This window comes from Cervus canadensis, chromosome 27 (genome assembly GCF_019320065.1).
Source record: "Cervus canadensis isolate Bull #8, Minnesota chromosome 27, ASM1932006v1, whole genome shotgun sequence".
In the NCBI taxonomy this organism is placed as follows: domain Eukaryota; kingdom Metazoa; phylum Chordata; class Mammalia; order Artiodactyla; family Cervidae; genus Cervus; species Cervus canadensis.
Window position 1 is genome coordinate 25,695,661 of NC_057412.1, and position 18,711 is coordinate 25,714,371.

Sequence of the window (18,711 nt, forward strand, 5' to 3'; positions counted from 1 at the left end):
TTCTATTTCTTCCTGGTTCAGTTTTGGAAAGTTATACTTTTCTAAGAATTTGTCCATTTCATCCAAGTTGTCCATTTTATTGGCATAGAGCTGCTGGTAGTAGTCTCTTATGATCCTTTGTATTTCAGTGTTGTCTGTTGTGATCTCTCCATTTTCATTTCTAATTTTGTTAATTTGGTTCTTCTCTCTTTGCTTCTTAATGAGTCTTGCTAATGGTTTGTCAATTTTGTTTATTTTTTCAAAAAACCAGCTTTTAGCTTTGTTGATTTTTGCTATGGTCTCTTTAGTTTCTTTTGCATTTATTTCTGCCCTAATTTTTAAGATTTCTTTCCTTCTGCTAACCCTGGGGTTCTTCATTTCTTCCTTCTCTAATTGCTTTAGGTGTAGAGTTAGGTTATTTATTTGGCTTTTTTCTTGTTTCTTGATGTAAGCCTGTAATGCTATGAACTTTCCCCTTAGCACTGCTTTTACAGTGTCCCATAGGTTTTGGGTTGTTGTGTTTTCATTTTCATTCATTTCTATACATATTTTGATTTCTTTTTTGATTTCTTCTATGATTTGTTGGTTATTCAGAAGCGTGTTATTTAGCCTCCATGTGTTTGAATTTTTAACAATTTTTTTCCTGTAATTGAGATCTAATCTTACTGCACTGTGGTCAGAAAAGATGACTGGAATGATTTCAATTTTTTTGAATTTTCCAAGACTAGATTTATGGCCCAGGATGTGATCTATTCTGGAGAAGGTTCCGTGTGCACTTGAGAAAAAGGTGAAGTTGATTGTTTTGGGGTGAAATGTCCTATAGATATCAATTAGGTCTAGCTGGTCCATTGTGTCATTTAAAGTTTGTGTTTCCTTGTTAATTTTCTGTTAGTTGATCTATCCATAGTTGTGAGTGGGGTATTAAAGTCTCCCACTATTATTGTGTTACTATTAATTTCCTCTTTCATACTCGTTAGTGTTTGCCGTACATATTGCGGTGCTCCTATGTTGGGTGCATATATATTTATAATTGTTATATCTTCTTCTTGGATTGATCCTTTGATCATTATGTAGTGTCCTTCTTTGTCTCTTTTCACAGCTTTTATTTGAAAGTCTATTTTATCTGATATGAGTATTGCGACTCCTGCTTTCTTTTGGTCTCCGTTTGCATGAAATATTTTTTCCAGCCCTTCACTTTTCAGTCTGTATGTGTCTCTTGTTTTGAGGTGGGTCTCTTGTAGACAGCATATATAGGGGTCTTGTTTTTGTATCCATTCAGCCAATCTTTGTCTTTTGGTTGGGGCATTCAACCCATTTACATTTAAGGTAATTATTGATAGGTGTGGTCCCGTTGCCATTTACTTTGTTGTTTTGGGTTCACGTTTATACAACCTTTCTGCATTTCCTGTCTAGAGAAGATCCTTTAGCATTTGTTGAAGAGCTGGTTGGTAGTGCTGAATTCTCTCAGCTTTTGCTTATCTGTAAAGCTTTTGAGTTCTCCTTCATATCTGAATGAGATCCTTGCTGGATACAGTAATCTAGGTTGTAGGTTATTCTCTTTCATTACTTTCAGGACGTCCTGCCATTCCCTTCTGGCCTGGAGGGTTTCTATTGATAGATCAGCTGTTATCCTTATGGGAATCCCTTTGTGTGTTATTTGTTGTTTTTCCCTTGCTGCTTTTAATATTTGTTCTTTGTGTTTGATCTTTGTTAGTTTGATTAATATGTGTCTTGGGGTGTTTCGCCTTGGGTTTATCCTGTTTGGAACTCTCTGGGTTTCTTGGACTTGGGTGGCTATTTCCTTCCCCATTTTAGGGAAGTTTTCAGCTATTATCTCCTCGAGTATTTTCTCATGGCCTTTCTTTTTGTCTTCTTCTTCTGGGACTCCTATGATTCGAATGTTGGGGCGTTTCACATTGTCCCAGAGGTCCCTGAGGTTGTCCTCATTTCTTTTGATCCTTTTTTCTTTTTTCCTCTCTGCTTCATTTATTTCCACCATTTTATCTTCTACCTCACTTATCCTATCTTCTGCCTCCGTTATTCTACTCTTGGTTCCCTCCAAAGTGTTTTTGATCTCATTCATTGCATTATTCATTTTTAATTGACTCTTTTTTTATTTCTTCTAGGTCTTTATTAAACAATTCTTGTATCTTTTCAATCTTTGTTTCCAGGCTATTTATCTGTAACTCCATTTTGTTTTCAAGATTTTGGATCATTTTTATTATCATTATTCTAAATTCTTTTTCAGGTGGATTCCCTATCTCCTCCTCTTTTGTTTGACTTGGTGGGCATTTTTCTTGTTCCTTTACCTGTTGGGTATTTCTTTGCCTTTTCATCTTGTTTAGATTGCTGTGTCTGGAGTGGACTTTCTGTATTCTGGAGGTCTGTGGTTCCTTTTTATTGTGGAGGATTTACCCAGTGGGTGGGGTTGGACGTTTGGCTTGTCAAGGTTTTCTGGTTAGGGAAGCTTGCGTCAGTGTACTGGTGCGTGGAACTTGATTTCTTCTCTTTGGAGAGCAATGGAGTGGCCAGTAATGAGTTTTGAGTTGGGTCTATGTGTTAGGTGTGACCTTGGGTAGCCTGTATGTTGACATTCAGGGCTATGTTCCTGTGTTGCTGGAGAATTTGCGTGGTATGTCTTGCTCTAAAACTTATTGGCTCTTGGGTGGTGGTTGGTTTCAGTGTAGGTATGGAGGCTTTTGGACGGTCACTTATCACTTAAAGTTCCATGTAGTCAGGAGTTTTCTGGTGTTCTCAGGTTTTGGGCTTAAGTTTCCTGCCTCTGGATTTCAGTTTTATTCTTCCTGTAGTCTCAGGACTTCTCCAACTATACAGCGCTGATAATTAAACTTCTAGGTTAATGGCGAAAAGATTCTCCCCCGTTAGGGACACCCAGAGAGGTTCACAGAGTTACATGAACAGGAGAAAAGGGAGGAGGGAGATAGAGATGAGTAGGAGGAGAAAAGGGGGCACTCAAGAGGAGAGAGACAGATCTACGCAGCTGTCTGTTCCCAGAGTGTTCTCGTATCTCAGACACCTACAAGGATTCACAGAATTGGATGGGGAAGAGAAGGGGAAAAGAGGAAATAGAGGTGTTCTGAGGTAGAAAACAGAGAGTCAAGATTGGGAGGGAATAATCTTCGGTTTAAAGATAGGGCTTCTCTTTTTTTTTTTTTGTAAGGTTATAGTGTAGTGAAGATGAAAATGAAGAGTAGTAGAGGAGTACTAGAGGACTTTAAAAGAAATAAGAGAAAAAGAAAAATAGAAAATAGAAGAGAAAAAGGAAAGAAAAAAAAAAAGAAGAAAAAGGAGAAAAAAAAAAGAAAGAAAAAAAAAGAAAAAGAAAGAAAAAAAAAATTTTTTTTTCCCCTAATTAAAAAAATCGTAAAAATCTATGAAAATGAAAGTTAAGGAGTAATGGGGGAGTAATAGGGAATTTTAAAGGAAAATAAAAGAGAAAAAATAAAAAAGAAAAATATAAAAAGAAAAAAAAATTTTTTTTTTTTCCTTACTTACAAAAAACAGAAAAATAAAAAAAAAAGTAAAAATATGTCTAGGAATTTCTCTGGAGCTGTTGGGGTCAGTGTGGGTTCGGCTCAGTTTCAGATAGCTCCTCGTTCCAGCTTGCACTTCTCGATATCTACAGGGCCCTTCCGGTGAAGTCGGTGTTTTCTTCAGGGATTTTAATCTGTTGCACCAGTCCCTTCTGAAGCGGTTCCCTTTGTTTATTTGGCTTCTGTTTGCCGGTCTCTTCAGAGGCTCATTTCCGCCCTGACACAGGCGGCCGGAGGCGGACTCTTATTCAGGTAGCTAGTTCCGTTGCGCTGCTGGGAGGGGCTGACGCTGCGGGGCGGGGCTGGCGCTGCGGGGCGGGGCTGACGCTGCGGGGAGGGGCTGGCCCTGCGGGGGCGGGCTGGCGCTGCCGGAAGGGGCTGACGCTGCTTTCTCCGTCTGCGCTGCTCAGGCTCCCGGCTGTTCTATATGGAGCGCGCCCCGCGCTGCGCTAGGTTCCAGCCCTCGGGTGTTACACAAAAGCGCGGAAGGAAAAGCTGCGCCTGCTCTCTGTGCCTTCCCCGTCAGAGCGGTCCAGGCAGCCAGGGGCTTGGTGGGCGCGCTATCCCCAGGTGTGGCGCACCCACTCCCTTCCGCGGACCCAGTCTCAGTTTCCGCTGGCGCCAGGCGGGTGCGCGCGCCTTCCGCCCTCCGCGTCCCCAGCCCCAGTCCCCGCCCCGCGCCGGTCGGGTGCCTGCGCCCTGTGTCTCGCCGCGACCTTCCCCTCCCCTCTGCCTCCTGCCTCCGGCGGGGCTGGGCCGGTCCGCAGCCTGCGAGCTCTTCTCGGGACTTTCCCCGTCCCTTTGTTCTGCGAACGGCCGGCAGTGTGTTCCGGCCGGTCAATTTTCTCTCTCTCCTTTGGTCTCCCACAGTTCAAGTTGGCACCTCACAGAAGCTCCCCCCGATTGTCCTCAGGGCACTCAGGCCCGGACCCTAGCCCAAGCAAGGCCGCCTAAGACTCCCTTCCCGGGACGGGTCTCCGTCCTTAGCTCTTTTGTCTCACTTTTTATCTTTTATATTTTGTCCTACCTCCTTTCGAAGACAATGGTCTGCTTTTCTGGGCGCCTGATGACCTCAGCTAGCGATCAGAAGTTGTTTTGTGAAGTTTGCTCTGCATTCGGTTATTCTTTTGATGAATTTGTAGGAGAGAAAGTGGTCTCCCGGTCCTACTCCTCCGCCATCTTGGCTCCTCCCCCTGTCTCTGTTTTTTAATATGCTATCTAGTTTGGCCATATCTTTTCTTCCAAGGAGCAATCAAATTTTTACTTCATGACAAATAGATGAGGAAACAATGGAAAAACTGACAGACTTTATTTTCTTGGGCTCCAAAATCACTGCAGATTGTGACTGCAGCCATAGAATTAAAAGATGCTTGCTCCTTGGAAGAAAAACTATGACAAACCTAGACAGCGTATTAAGAAGCAGAGACCTTTGCCAACAAAGGTCCATGTATTCAAAGCTTTGGTTTTTCCAGAGCTTGAAAATGGTTTTGCATGAAAATTGGTTTTTCATGTACAGATATGAGAGTCAGACCATAAAGAAGGCTGAGGGCCAAAGAATTGATGCTTTTGAACTGTGGTGTTGGAGAAGACTCTTGAGAGTCCCTGGGACTGCAAGGTGATCAAACCAGTCAATCCTAAAGGAAATCAGTCCTGAATCTTCATTGGAAGGACTGATGCTGAAGCTGAAGCTCCAATAGTTTGCTCACCTGGCGTGAAGAACTGACTCACTGGAAAATACCTTGCTTGATGCTGGGAAAGCCTGAAGGCAGGAGGACAAGGGGACGACAGTGGATGAGATGGTTGGATGGCATCACCGACTCAGGCATGAATTTGAATAAGCTCTGGGGGTTGATGATGGACAGGGAAGCCTGATGTGCTGCATTTCATGGGTTGTCAAAGAGTTGGACACGACTGAGGGACTGAACTGAACTGAACATGGGCTGAATTTGGGGGCAGTCATGCCCCTGAGATGACTTGATGAAGAGTGCAGTGAACACTGCTAAGAGGCTGATAAGTGACTATGCTAACTAAGTTACCAATCAAGATTTTCTGTTTTGAAAACAATAGACACATTGTTAAAAGAGAAAAGTCACCAGTAACTCAGTTAAAGATGGTTTTAATCAAAATTAGAAATAGCCGTATGTACTTTCATGAAAATGCAAAAAAAAAAAAAAAAAAAAAAAAACAGTGTTAGATTATAGAATGTATACCCCTTAGCAACTGAGTGATCTTGGGAAAATTATACATCCTCTTAGAGCCTCAATTTTTCTTATTGGTAAAGTCAAAATTACTGTAGTACTTATATTGAGAGAGATGATTAAATTCAAGCATGAAAATGTTTAGCTCAATGTTTAAATTATAAAATACAATCAATAAATGCTCATTCATATCAGTATCTCAGTTTGGGAAGAACTGTGACCCATCTTCTTTGGGTAGAGAAATAATATCTTGCTTTCCTACATTATTAATTATCCTTAAAGTAGTCCAAACAGAGTGTGATATAGCTATGTCTCTTCTAAGCTGTCTTAAAAAGACATCTTAATAAAAGGTAAAATATTAAAAATAAACAGGATTTTCTCTTTCAGCAAATAATAAAAACACACAGATAAATGTGTCTTTCAAAATAAACACATGAAAACACAGGCACAGAAACACACAGCTCTAAAGTGTGATCACATTCTTCCATACAAAAGAGACTCCTTTTACTCTTAAATTTATTTCATTAAAAGAATATGGCCTGTTCCTTTTCATTGGAATAGCACAAATAAAAACAAATGAATATATACACCAAACGTTGTAGATTCTGCAATAGCTGGGGCTCATATTTTCTTAAAAAATAACAAAATAAAGAATAAATTAAAATAAATACTAAATAATCAACCAAGGAAACATTTAAAAGCAATTCACTTTTTAATAGAGTACAAGCCCCAAAGAATTTAGATTAGAAATACCACAAAGCTTTACACATTTAATTAGTTGCATATATTGATAATAGTTATCTTTTCATGTGTGATTTAGAATAAATAATATCCAAGGAATTCAACTTGTTACAGAAGGTTAGTTTTTTAGGTCTTTCTTCTACATTTTATTTATTAATCAACCTCCCTACTGAGAATCTCTAAATATCCCATTGATGATCAATATCTCTCAATAGTCAGATAGAAATTCATTGAAATAATTTTCTGTCTTCCATGTCTGATCTCAGTTGCCTTGAATAATGGACACTAGTAGCAAAGCAACCTGCAATTATGCCAATAAAACAAACATTTCCTATAATTATGTTAACAGATATGTCTATTTTAAGGGTGCCTTTTTAAATATTCACAATTTGATGATATGTACATGTGTGAATGTGTAAAGATATATAAATATAAATATATATATATATTCTTTTTGAATAAATATTACTTTAGAAAAAATAAAAAGAATGCTATTAAATGGCTCAAAAATATATTTATATTTTAAAATAAGGACCATCTCAATAAGAGGTCATCTCTCTTACATTTTTTACTGCATGTATACTGTCATGGCAACTCTTTATTACGTGTTTTCTTTTCTACCAAACTCTAGTGCATTGAAGAGAGAGATTGTGCTCTATCCAATGTTTGTGCTTGGTAAAGCGTAGCTGATGGGCTTGTGCCTAGGTTAAAGTGTGTGTGTGAGCCACTCAGCTGTGCCCAACTCTTTGTGACCCCATGGACTGTAGCCCACCAGGCTCCTCTACCCCTGGGGCTTCTCCAGGCAAGAGTGCTGAGTGAACTGCCATTCCCTTCTCCAGGAGATCTTCCCCACCCAGGGATAGAACCAGGGTCTTCTGCTATTATAGGAAGGTTCTTTACCCATCTAAGTCACCAGGGAAGCCAGTGTCTAAGTTATGTGCCTATTTATTTTCACTCAAGTGCAATTAAAATAATTTTGGAGAGCTTCAAAATAAAGCCATAAAAACAGATTTAGTATAGAGAGATTTTTTGTTTTAATTTAGAAAAGGAAGAAAATCAGACCAGAAAATATGTTAGAAAGCATTCATGAAAGTGTTTCTCTAAAATAGATAATGTGTTAATAAATATTTTTGTGAGTTTGAAGATGCTTTTGTTATGTTGATATTTCCATAATAATTTATAAACATATTGGTGAATATAAAGCACATAAACTTTAAAAAAATTCTACTTATAATTGATTATAGTTGCTTACATCTTTAATAAGCTATTCACAGGTCATGCATTGGTAAAGAATCCTCCTGCCAATTCAGGAGGCACAAGAGACACAGGTTCAATCCCTGGGTCAGGAAGATCCCTGGAATAGGAAATGGCAACCCACTTCAGAATTCCTGCCTGGAGGATTCCATGGACAGAGGAGTCTAGTGGGCTACAGTCCATGGGATCACAAACAGTCAGACACGAAGGAGCAATTGGGCACACACACACTAAAATAAAATATTAATAATTTATTTTCTGACAGTAATTAAATGGAATGGTGGAAGGTGATTAGTATTCTGTTTTCTGCTGAGCATACTTGATACAGAGCAAATGTTGCATGATTTTGACAAGTTACTGACTAATGTATTCTTTTAGAGTTACACTTTTCTTAATTATCCTTTTTTTTTCAAGCTAATGTAATGGCATGGCTGTCTTCAGCATTGCAGTGGTCATTTTGAAATGAAGATGTAGTAAGTTATATCCTTGTTCTGGCAAAAACCCTCCCACAAGTCCTCAGTTCCCTTGGGGTCACTTCTGTGACCTACCTCTCCTCCCTTCACTTCCTCAATCAATGGTCTCCTTTCTCATCTCTGAATATGTTAATCATATTTCCTTTTTAATGTTAATTTTTATTTATTTATTTTTAATTTATTTATTTTAATTAGAGGCTAATTACTTTACAATATTGTAGTGGCTTTGCCATACATTGACATGATTCATCCATGGGTGCACATGTGTTCCCCATCCTGAATCCCCCTCCCACCTGCCTCCCCATCCCATCCCTCTGAGTGATCCCAGTGCACCAGCCCTGAGCACCATGTCTCATGCATCAAACCTGGACTGGAGATCTGTTTCACATATGATAATATACATGTTCCAATGCTATTTTCTCAAATCATCCCACCCTCGCCTTCTCCTACAGAGTTCAAAAGACTGTTCTATACATCTGTGTCTCTTTTGCTGTCTAGCGTATAGGGTCATAGTTACCATCTTTCTAAATTCCATATATATGTGTTAGTATACTGTATTGATGTTTTCCTTTCTGGATTACTTCACTCTGTATAATAGGTTCCAGTTTCATCCACCTCATTAGAACTGATTCAAATGTATTCTTTTTAATGGCTGAGTAATATTCCATGGTGTATATGTACCACAGCTTCCTTATCCATTCATCTACTGATGGACATCTAGGTTGCTTCCATGTCCTGGCTATTATAAACAGTGCTGTGATGAACATTGGGGTGCACATGTCTCTTTCAATTCTGGTTTCCTCGGTGTGTATGCACAGCAGTGGGATTGCTGGGTCATATGGCAGTTCTATTTCCAGTTTTTTAAGGAATCTCCACACTGTTCTCCATAGTGGCTGTACTAGTTTGCATTCCCACCAACAGTGTAAGAGGGTTCCCTTTTTTCCACACCCTCTCCAGCATTTGTTTGTAGACTTTTGGATAGCAGCCATTCTGACCGGCATGAAATGATACCTTATTGTGGCTTTGATTTGCGTTTCTCTGATAATGAGCAATGTTGAGCATCTTTTCATGTGTTTGTTAGCCATCTGTGTGTCTTCTTTGGAGAAATGTCTATTTAGCTCTTTGGCCCATTTTTTTGATTGGGTCGTTTATTTTTATGGAATTAAGCTGCAGGAGTTGCTTGCATATTTTTGAGATTAATTCTTTGTCAGTTGCTTCATTTGCTACTATTTTCTTCCATTCTGAAGGCTGCCTTTTCACCTTGCTTATAGTTTCCTTCGTTGTGCAAAAGCTTTTAAGTTTAATTAGGTCCCATTTGTTTATTTTTGCTTTTATTTCCAATATTCTAGGAGGTGGGTCATAGAGGATCCTGCTGTGATTTATGTCAGAGAGTGTTTTGCCTGTTTTCCTCTAGGAGTTTTATAGTTTCTGGTCTTACTTTTAGATCTTTAGTCCATTTTGAGTTTACTTTTGTGTATGGTGTTGGAAAGTGTTCTAGTTTCATTCTTTTACATTGGTTGACCAGTTTTCCCAGCACCATTTGTTAAAGAGATTGTCTTTTCTCCATTGTATAAATTCATAGCTTTTATAATTTTTTCCTATGCTTTCAATTTTTTCTCCCTAATATATTTGAATATTTCATTAATTCACCCAGTCTCTGAATTCTTTCTTATCTGAAATAGTAGTCCAGTCTACACCCACTATTTTATGCCATTAAGCAGCTTTATTCTTTATTCATAGCACTTATTGCTACTAATATATTATACATTGACTTGTTTATGCTCTGTTTGCCCCACTTAAATGTCAACTCCACAAGGACATGGATTTATTTCTCAGCTATATTTGCAGCACCTAAGAAAGTTCCTGGCACAAAGTAGGTGCAAAATAAATATTTGCTGAATGGATTGAATGAATAAATAAATGAGAATGTAGTCATTAAGAACTTCTCAGAGTTGACACTTTAAAGAGAATACAAATCTCTGGATATCAGGCAGAGAGAAAATGAAATACTGATAAATTTTGCCCATTTAATATTTTAATCAAGACAGAAAATAAGAAAATTGTACTAGTTAATACATGCTTTTAGGAATCTGATAATAGAGGCACAAGTTATTTCACACTTAGATGATAATTACACAGAAGTTCTTTATCAAGTACATTATTTCTTCTAGGTCCTTAATAAACATTTCTTGCATCTCCTCAATCTTTGTCTCCAGGCTATTTATCTGTAACTCCATTTTGTTTTCAAGATTTTTGATCATTTTTATTATCATTATTCTAAATTCTTTTTCAGGTAGATTCCCTATCTCCTCCTCTTTTTTTTTTTTGACTTGGTGGGCATTTTTCATGTTCCTTTACCTGTTGGGTATTTCTCTGCCTTTTCATCTTATTTAGATTGCTGTGTCTGGAGTGGGCTTTCTGTATTCTGGTAGTCTGTGGTTCCTTTTTATTGTGGAGGTTTCACCCAGTGGATGGGGTTGGACGATTGGCTTGCCAAGGTTTCCTGGTTAGGGAAGCTTGCGTTGGTGCTCTGGTGCATGGAACTGGATTTCTTCTCTCTGGAGTGCAATGGAGTGTCCAGTTATAAGTTTTGAGATGGGTCTATGTGTTAGGTGTGACTTTGGGCAGCCTGTATGTTGACGCTCAGGGCTATGTTCCTGCGTTGCTGGAAAATTTGCGTGGTCTGTCCTGCTCTAAAACTTATTGGCTCTTGGGTGGTAGTTGGTTTCAGTGTAGGTAGGGAGGCTTTTGGATGGTCTCTTATTACTTAATGTTCCATGTAGTCAGGAGTTTTCTGGTGTTCTCAGGTTTTGGGCTTAAGTCTCCTGCCTCTGGATTTCAGTTTTATTCTTCCAGTAGTCTCAAGACTTCTCCAACTATATAGCACTGATAATAAAAATTCTAGGTTAATGGTGAAAAGATTCTCCACCTTGAGGGGCACCCAGAGAGGTTCACAGAGTTACATGAAGAAGAGGAGAGGGAGGAGGGAGATAGAGATGAGCAGGAGGAGAAAAAGGGGGACTCAAGAGGAGAGAGACAGATCTACGCAGTTCTCTGTTCCCAAAGTGTTCTCCATAGCCCAGACACCCACACAGATTCACAGAATTGGATTGGGAAGAGAAGGGGAAGGGAGGAAATAGAGGTGTTCTGAGGTAGAAAACGGAGAGTCAAAAGTGGGAGAGAGTAATCAACACACTCCTGAGTAAAAGTGGGTACTGAATATTGGATTCTTAAATGTCCAAAATTGATATCAAATACTGAAAAACAAAGATTAAAAATCTAGAGTAGAGGTTAGACTCTTAAAAATACAATATTAAAAACAAAAACACAAAAAAATTTAGAAATATATATGAAGTTTAGTTTAAAAATATGGCTTCTCTTTTTTTTTTTTTTGCAAGGTTATAGTGAAGTGAAAATGAAAATTAAGGAGTAATAGAGGACTTTAAAAGAAAATAAGAGAAAAAAATAAAACAAGAAAAAAATTTTTTTCCTAATTAAAAAAAATAGTAAAAAATATATGAAAATGAAAATGAAAGTTAAGGAGTAATGGGGGAGTAATAGGGAATTTTAAAAGAATATAAAAGAGAAAAAATGAAAAAGAAAAGAAAAAAAATTTTTTTAATTAAAAAAAAAAAGTAAAAATATATCTAGGAATTTCTCTGGAGCTCTTGCGGGCAGTGTGGGTTCGGTTCAGTTTCAGATAGCTCCTCGTTCCAGCTTACACTTCTCGATATCTATAGGCCCCTTCCGGTGTAGTCAGTGTTACCTACAGGGATTTTAATCTGTTGCACCAGTCCCTTCTGAAGCGGTTCCCTTTGTTTATTTGGCTTCTGTTTGCCGTCTCTTCAGTGTCTAATTTCAGATTCACTTGTTCAGTCCTGCTGCGGTGAGGGCGGGGTGCTGCACACAGATATCGCTGTGTGTGGGGAGCACTCACCGTGTTCCGGCCACACTGGGTTTGCCCCCGCTCACGGGTGTGTGCTCTTCACGTCTACACTGCTCAGGCTCCCGGCTGCTCTATATGGAGCGGGCCCTGCGTTGCGTGCGGTTCCAGTGTTCGGGTACTCCACAAAAGCGCGGACTCAGTTGGGCCTGCGTTTTGTGCCTTCCCCAGCCCGAGCAGCTCAGGCAGCCAGGAGCTTGAGGAGCGCACTCTCCCCGGGTGCGGTGCGCCTTCTCCCCTCCGCGGTCCCAGCCTCAGCTTCCGTGCGCGCCAGTCGGGTGTGTGTGCCTTGTGTCTGTTCTCTGGAGCTGGCCTCTAGTCACCACCCTCCCGGCGGATGTCGAGCATCCAGAATCTCAGGAAGTCCTTGGTTAGAAACTGGAGGCCTGTTTGCAGTTTGGTAGGCGGTGCTGTCTCTGGGGCCGAGTTTGTCCCTTTCCCCTCCCCCCTGCCTCCTGCCTCCGGTGGGGGATGGGCCGGTCCGCCACCGGCTAGCTCTTCTCTGGAATTGCTCAGTCCCTTTGTTCTGCAAACGGCCGGCTGTGTGTTCGGGCCAGTTAATTTTCTCTCTCTCTCTTTCTATCCCACAGTTTAAGTTGCTATCTCACATTAGCTCCTTCCGATTGCCCTCAGGGCATTCGGGCCCAGTCCTTACCCTAAGCAATGCCGGCTCCTCTCCGTTCCGCCCCCACTTGCTGGTGGCGAATGCGGGTGTCTGAGGTACTATTCTGCTGGGAGTTGCTTTTAGGCATGTAATCTGTGGGTTTTATTTATTTTCCCTCCCAGTTAGGTTGCCCTCTGAGATTCGAAAACTTCCCCCAGGCCCGCCCGTGAGAGGGTTTCCTGGTGTTTGGAAACTTCCTCTATTATGACTCCCTTCCTGGGATGGGTTTCTGTCTCTAGCTCTTTTGTCTCTCTTTTTATCTTTTATATTTTGTCCTACCTCCTTTCGAAGATAATGGGCTGCTTTTCTAAGCACCGGATGACCTCAGCTAGTGATCAGAAGTTGTTTTGTGAAGTTTGCTCAGCGTTCAAATGTTCTTTCGATGAATTTGTAGGGGAGAAAGTAGTCTCCCCGTCCTATTCCTCTGCCATCTTGGTTCCTCCCTATCAAGTACATTAAATTTCTTAGATATATTGTATAATTTCAGAATCTTGATTTTTTCCTCCTCATTAGAAAAATAAGAAACTGGATTATATACTTTTTATATGAATATCATTCTAATATCAAATGGAACTTCTTTCTTTCTATGTAAGTGAGTGTAAAAGGAATTTTCTAATCATTACTGAAAACTAGAGAAGTGATCCTCTGCCAAATATGTCAAATTTGGTAGAATTTGATTAGGAAATATTTTGGTTGAAAAAACCAGAGACAGCATGCTGAGCAATAATCACAAATTTCATACTTGAAAAATTAAGGGAAAAGGGAGAAAGAGAAGATTATTTTTATAACTTTGTCTTTCTGTCCTTCTCTCCTCATCTCTATGTCTCTGTCTCTGTCACTTTTTGCCTCTTTCTCTCTTTCATGCATGAACACACATTCAGACTCATCAACATATCTTAAATTTGTGGGAGGGCCACTGAAATCAATAGACAAACTCTGTTGAAACCTGTAGACAGCAGAAAACTGAAACATTATCTAATGGGTAGACAAGCTTACAGGAGTAAAGGAAGACCTGATGAGAGAAGGCAAACAGGAGTAAGAGAGGTAGCAGGTCCCCCAAAACTGGTTTGAAAAGAGGGTCTCTGTTTATTGGATTGACATATTAAAGGAGCCAAAATTAGGTTGTTCCAGAATAAAAGTGAAATCTCGTGCCCCTCATTATCTACTTACAACTTGATCTCTGTCTATATAAATAATGGTGTCTCTAGGAGGCTGAAAATCACAATGAATGTAATCTCCTTGCTATTGCTTTTTCTTTTACACTGAATAAAATGTGGAAAATTTCCAAAATCATTGCATTATTTGGCTTCTACTACAGAATAAAGAGCTCTGCCTAGAAGTTTGAGCATGCAGAGTCAACACAAAGACAGATTAAAAAAACTGCATGTTTAATATTAGAAATAATTAATAATAATGTATTTCACAGTTAGTATTGACCAGGAATTGCTTTAAGCACTTTAGTTATTGATGAATGTGTTCATCTTCAAAAGTGTTGATTAATTAAATTAATATTTTAAGTTCCAAAGTTAATGAATTGAAGTGTGTCTCTCTTTTTCATTTACACACATAAATATGTATGCATATGAAAAGACATAGACAGAGTTACAAATATATAAGGAGGTTTTTGTTGTATTGGCAAGAACTTATGACAAAATCATGTGAAGCATAAAAAATTATGCTTAAATCATATTTAAAATGCTAATTAAAAATGAAAAGCATAATTTTGGAAAGTGTATGAACATATAATCCCTTCTTCCAAAACTAATCCAGGTTACAGCAGAAGACAAAGACTTGAGGCAGATTTTCTACTATACAGATGACAAAATTAATGCAAAACAAGTTTTATAGGTGGTCCATTGTCAAAGGAAAGAAAGATAATTCATATGCAATCAGTGTGACCACATAAAACAACTCTAAATAAAAAGAAAAGAATCACAAAGCTATTTTCAAAACAAATACCCCCAAGTCCTCAAAACAAAATAACTGCTATAGAAAATTACAAAATAATACAAAGAATGTTAAAAATCTTATCAATGAAATTTTAAAGACTATTTAATTGTTGGAAAATTACAATCGATACCAGAAAGATCCTTAGAGGTTAAAACTAACTTTTGTATTATACTATCACACTAGTGACAACAGCAAAACTAGAGCCAAATTCTAAAAGTAAGGTACTGAAACAAACCCTAGAAAAATATGAGAAACTAGGAGGATAGATATAACGTATGAATATATAATGAGGAAAATAATATCGCCTGTGGAAAAGTTAAAATATTCAATTTTATATTTTGTATTTAATAAAAAATAAATTTCTAACAGCTGAAGAAGCTTCAATACTTCAGAATAACAGGGCTCACAGAGTCCCAATCAGCTCTAATAATAACAAAGAAATAAGTAAATGCCAGTGTATAAAAAAGCTGTGATATGTGAGACTAACTTGGAAGTCAAAGAAAATCAGACAACTATTCAACAGTGTAAATACAAGTTATCATACTTGCATTTTGTACCATAAAATCTAAAAGAAAATAAAGCAGTATGCCCATGTTTGTGAAGGAAAAGTTTGTGATAGTATTATATTCTGAGTATTTTTTAAAGTAAAAACTCTTATTTATGTTAAGCCAAAGAAAAAATATTTTCTGAATCTACATTTTGAATAGTTTGCCTTATAACCCTCATTAAATTGACTTTATTAAAGGAACTGCACAGGTAAAAGAAGAATCAAGATATCTATCTCGAGAATAGATGTAAAACACATTTAAATTTGAGACTAACAATACAACACAAAGGTAGTATAAAGGAAGAAGGGGCTAAAGTCTAATAAAATTTCTTCTTGTACATTGTTGGAAGATAATAAGAAATCTCTTTATTATTTTATTATCTTTAAAACATGTCTATGGTTATAGATATACATACAAATACAGGTATATTTAGACATATATGTGCAGATATTTAGTTTAATAGGTAACCAAAAATAATGCAGAAAAATTGTGCCTTATTCCAAATCACAGGATAAGATTTAAAACAAAGAAATATGCTAACAATAAAGAAAAACTTATAACAAATATGGAAAATTCCCAAATAATAACACTTCAAGTTACAGAAAAAGGTGATTTTTAAAAATTTCATCAACAACAGTAATCCAAAGAAAATAATAAACAAAATTCATTTATGAATATAAATAGGAAATAATTATAAATATCTGCAAAATTATCTACCATTATAAAATAAAAATATGAGTTTCAAGTAAAGTTTATTCTAAGAGTATGTAATATGGTACACATTAATAATAATATGCATAATTATATGATTTACTGGAGGGATAGCTTAAGGAATGAAAATGGATGCAGATCATAACAATATGATCTGGAATTGTATTTGATATAATGAAAGATATGTTTCTGAGAAATCAAACTGGTAAATTAAGTTTAAAGTGGTAAACTAAGAGGTCTTAGAACTTACATCAAATTTATCTGAAGCCAACAGTGTGGATAAACTAAAGTAAACCTGACTTTTCAAAGTCAACACCTGTAAGTCAAACAGGGAAATAAAATATGTAAATCAGTCATTTTATAGATAAGGTTTGTAGAGAAATAAGATTACATTACACATAAATGATAGGTTTATCAACTAAAGAGAATATTCATTTTATTTCACTTCATTTAAACATCTGGTGACCAAAAGATGCCTGTGGGGTTAGGGGGTGGGTGTGGGGGGGGCACTACTATTTATTTCAGCTATACATTTCTCTGTTCTCTAGAATGCTTATTAGTAGTGTTAGATTTCCTAGCTGAATATGTCATGACTCCTGATTTTTATTTTAAAATGTATTTCCTTTTATATTCTGGGAAATTTCCTCGGTTTTGTCTTATAGCTCTTCTCTTGAGTTTTGTTTTGTTTTCTATTTCTAGAAATCAAATTTTTACCTTTCAGTAACCTATTTTTACAAATTTCTCTCTGTCTCTTTTATCAATTGCATTCACATTACTTAGGGTGCTTTTGATCCAAAGGTTTAAACCCACATTTCTAAACTCAAGTTTGCATATGTGATAACCCAGTGAAAACCTGCAATCAAATATAAACTAAGAGGCTTATTTCTATCTGCTCTATCTATAAACTATTATTAATCTTTCTACCCTGAATCCCAGACATCATTCAGTTCAGTTCAGATACTCAGGCATGGCCGACACTTTGTGACCCCATGGACTGCAACATGCCAGGTTTCCCTATCCTTCACCAACTCCCAGAGCTTACTAAAACTCATGTCCATTGAGTCGACGATGCCATCCAACCATCTCATCCTCTGTCATCCCCTTCCCTTCCTGCCTTCAGTTGTTCCCAGCATCATGGTCCTTTCCAATGAGTCAGTTTCCCCTTCAGTCAGTCTCTCCCATCAGGAAGCTTCCATTAGCCCCTTATCCTTATCCATAAGAGGGCAGACAGAATGAAAACCACAATCACAGAAAACTAATCAAACTGATCATATGGTACACAGCCTTGTCTAACTCAATGAAACTATGAGTCATGCCATGTAGGGCCACCTGTTGGTCCTTTAATGGACGAGAACCTGGTGGTCCGGAGTCAATGATAAGAAAGTAAGAGAGAGAAACAGGCTGCTATCCCCTGGTTTACACGGAAAGCCAATAGAGCCCTGTTCTTAGGGCTTGCGCTGTTGCACGGAGGCACCGGGCGCCCTCTGAGTGGGTGAAGGCACAGTGCACCTTCTCGAGAGGGTCTTAGAAACCCGGGCAAGAAAGTGAGCTCAGCAGGCCTCCGCGCTCCAAGGAATTAGCCAGAAAAATAGAGATCGAGGGAGAAAGAGAAAGACAGAAAGAATAGAAAGAAAGAAAGACATGGGGACCCAAGCTCTGATGGAGCAAAGGTGTTTTAATCAACATGGTGTGTGCATATATACTGTCTTACAAGGTGGTTATTCTCAGCAAAGATAAAAAGTAAAATTCCAGACTTACAAAACATAATGTGATCCCTATCAAAGAGAGAGTTGCAAACAATCACCTTTTACCATATGGCTCATAAAAAGGAAGAGGGTACTTTATACTGTAATGAGAAATGCTTGGATTCCTCAGCCCCAGGAAAGGCGTGCCTCTCCTCTTAATTCCTGAATATTCAGGAATTAATAAGGGCCAGAGGGTTCCTGACAGATCTAAAACAGCACACAGGAAGCCTCTTGCTAAATGCTTCCTGACAGCCACCCAAGACAGATGGATCATGGTGGATAGTTCTGATAATATGTGGCCCACTGGAGAAGGGAATGGCAAACCACTTCAGTATTCTTGCCTTGAGAACCCCATAAACAGTATGACCAGACATCATAAGAGGAACTTATTCCTCTTCATTTTCCAGGCCTCTCAAGGAACCTGCAACTCTTCACTGATCGCTGCTTCCAGCTGTATCCTATCCAGTCCTCTTCCCAGTCCTTCCATTTCTGCCTGGGTACTAGAGATCCAATAGGCACCATCAATCTGACATTTCATTTATAAGGTAGATAAACATTGACAATTCTTTCCAGGGAATTCAGTTCAAGACTGTACAGTTTGATTCTTTGTTGAGGTGGTTGGTTTTAGTTTTGATGGCATATTACTAAATATTCTTTTCTATCTGATAAATATAGGACTGGATTCTTGACACAAATTTCAGTGCCCTCTGAACAAGAAAAAATTTCCAAATGACAGATCTCAATTACCCTTTCTAAAATAAGGACTGAAGCAAAAAGGAAAGGGGTGAGGGGAAAATACCAGGAAAAGGAGAGGATCCTTGAACAATACAGAAGGACATTTGGAAACTTAAATGGATTTAAGTCTTTGTCTAGTGGAGACCAGCACAGAAGGAAAGGAAATAGGCACTCAGAGCCAGTGGTGATGAGGAGAAATACAACCAACCCTCCCAA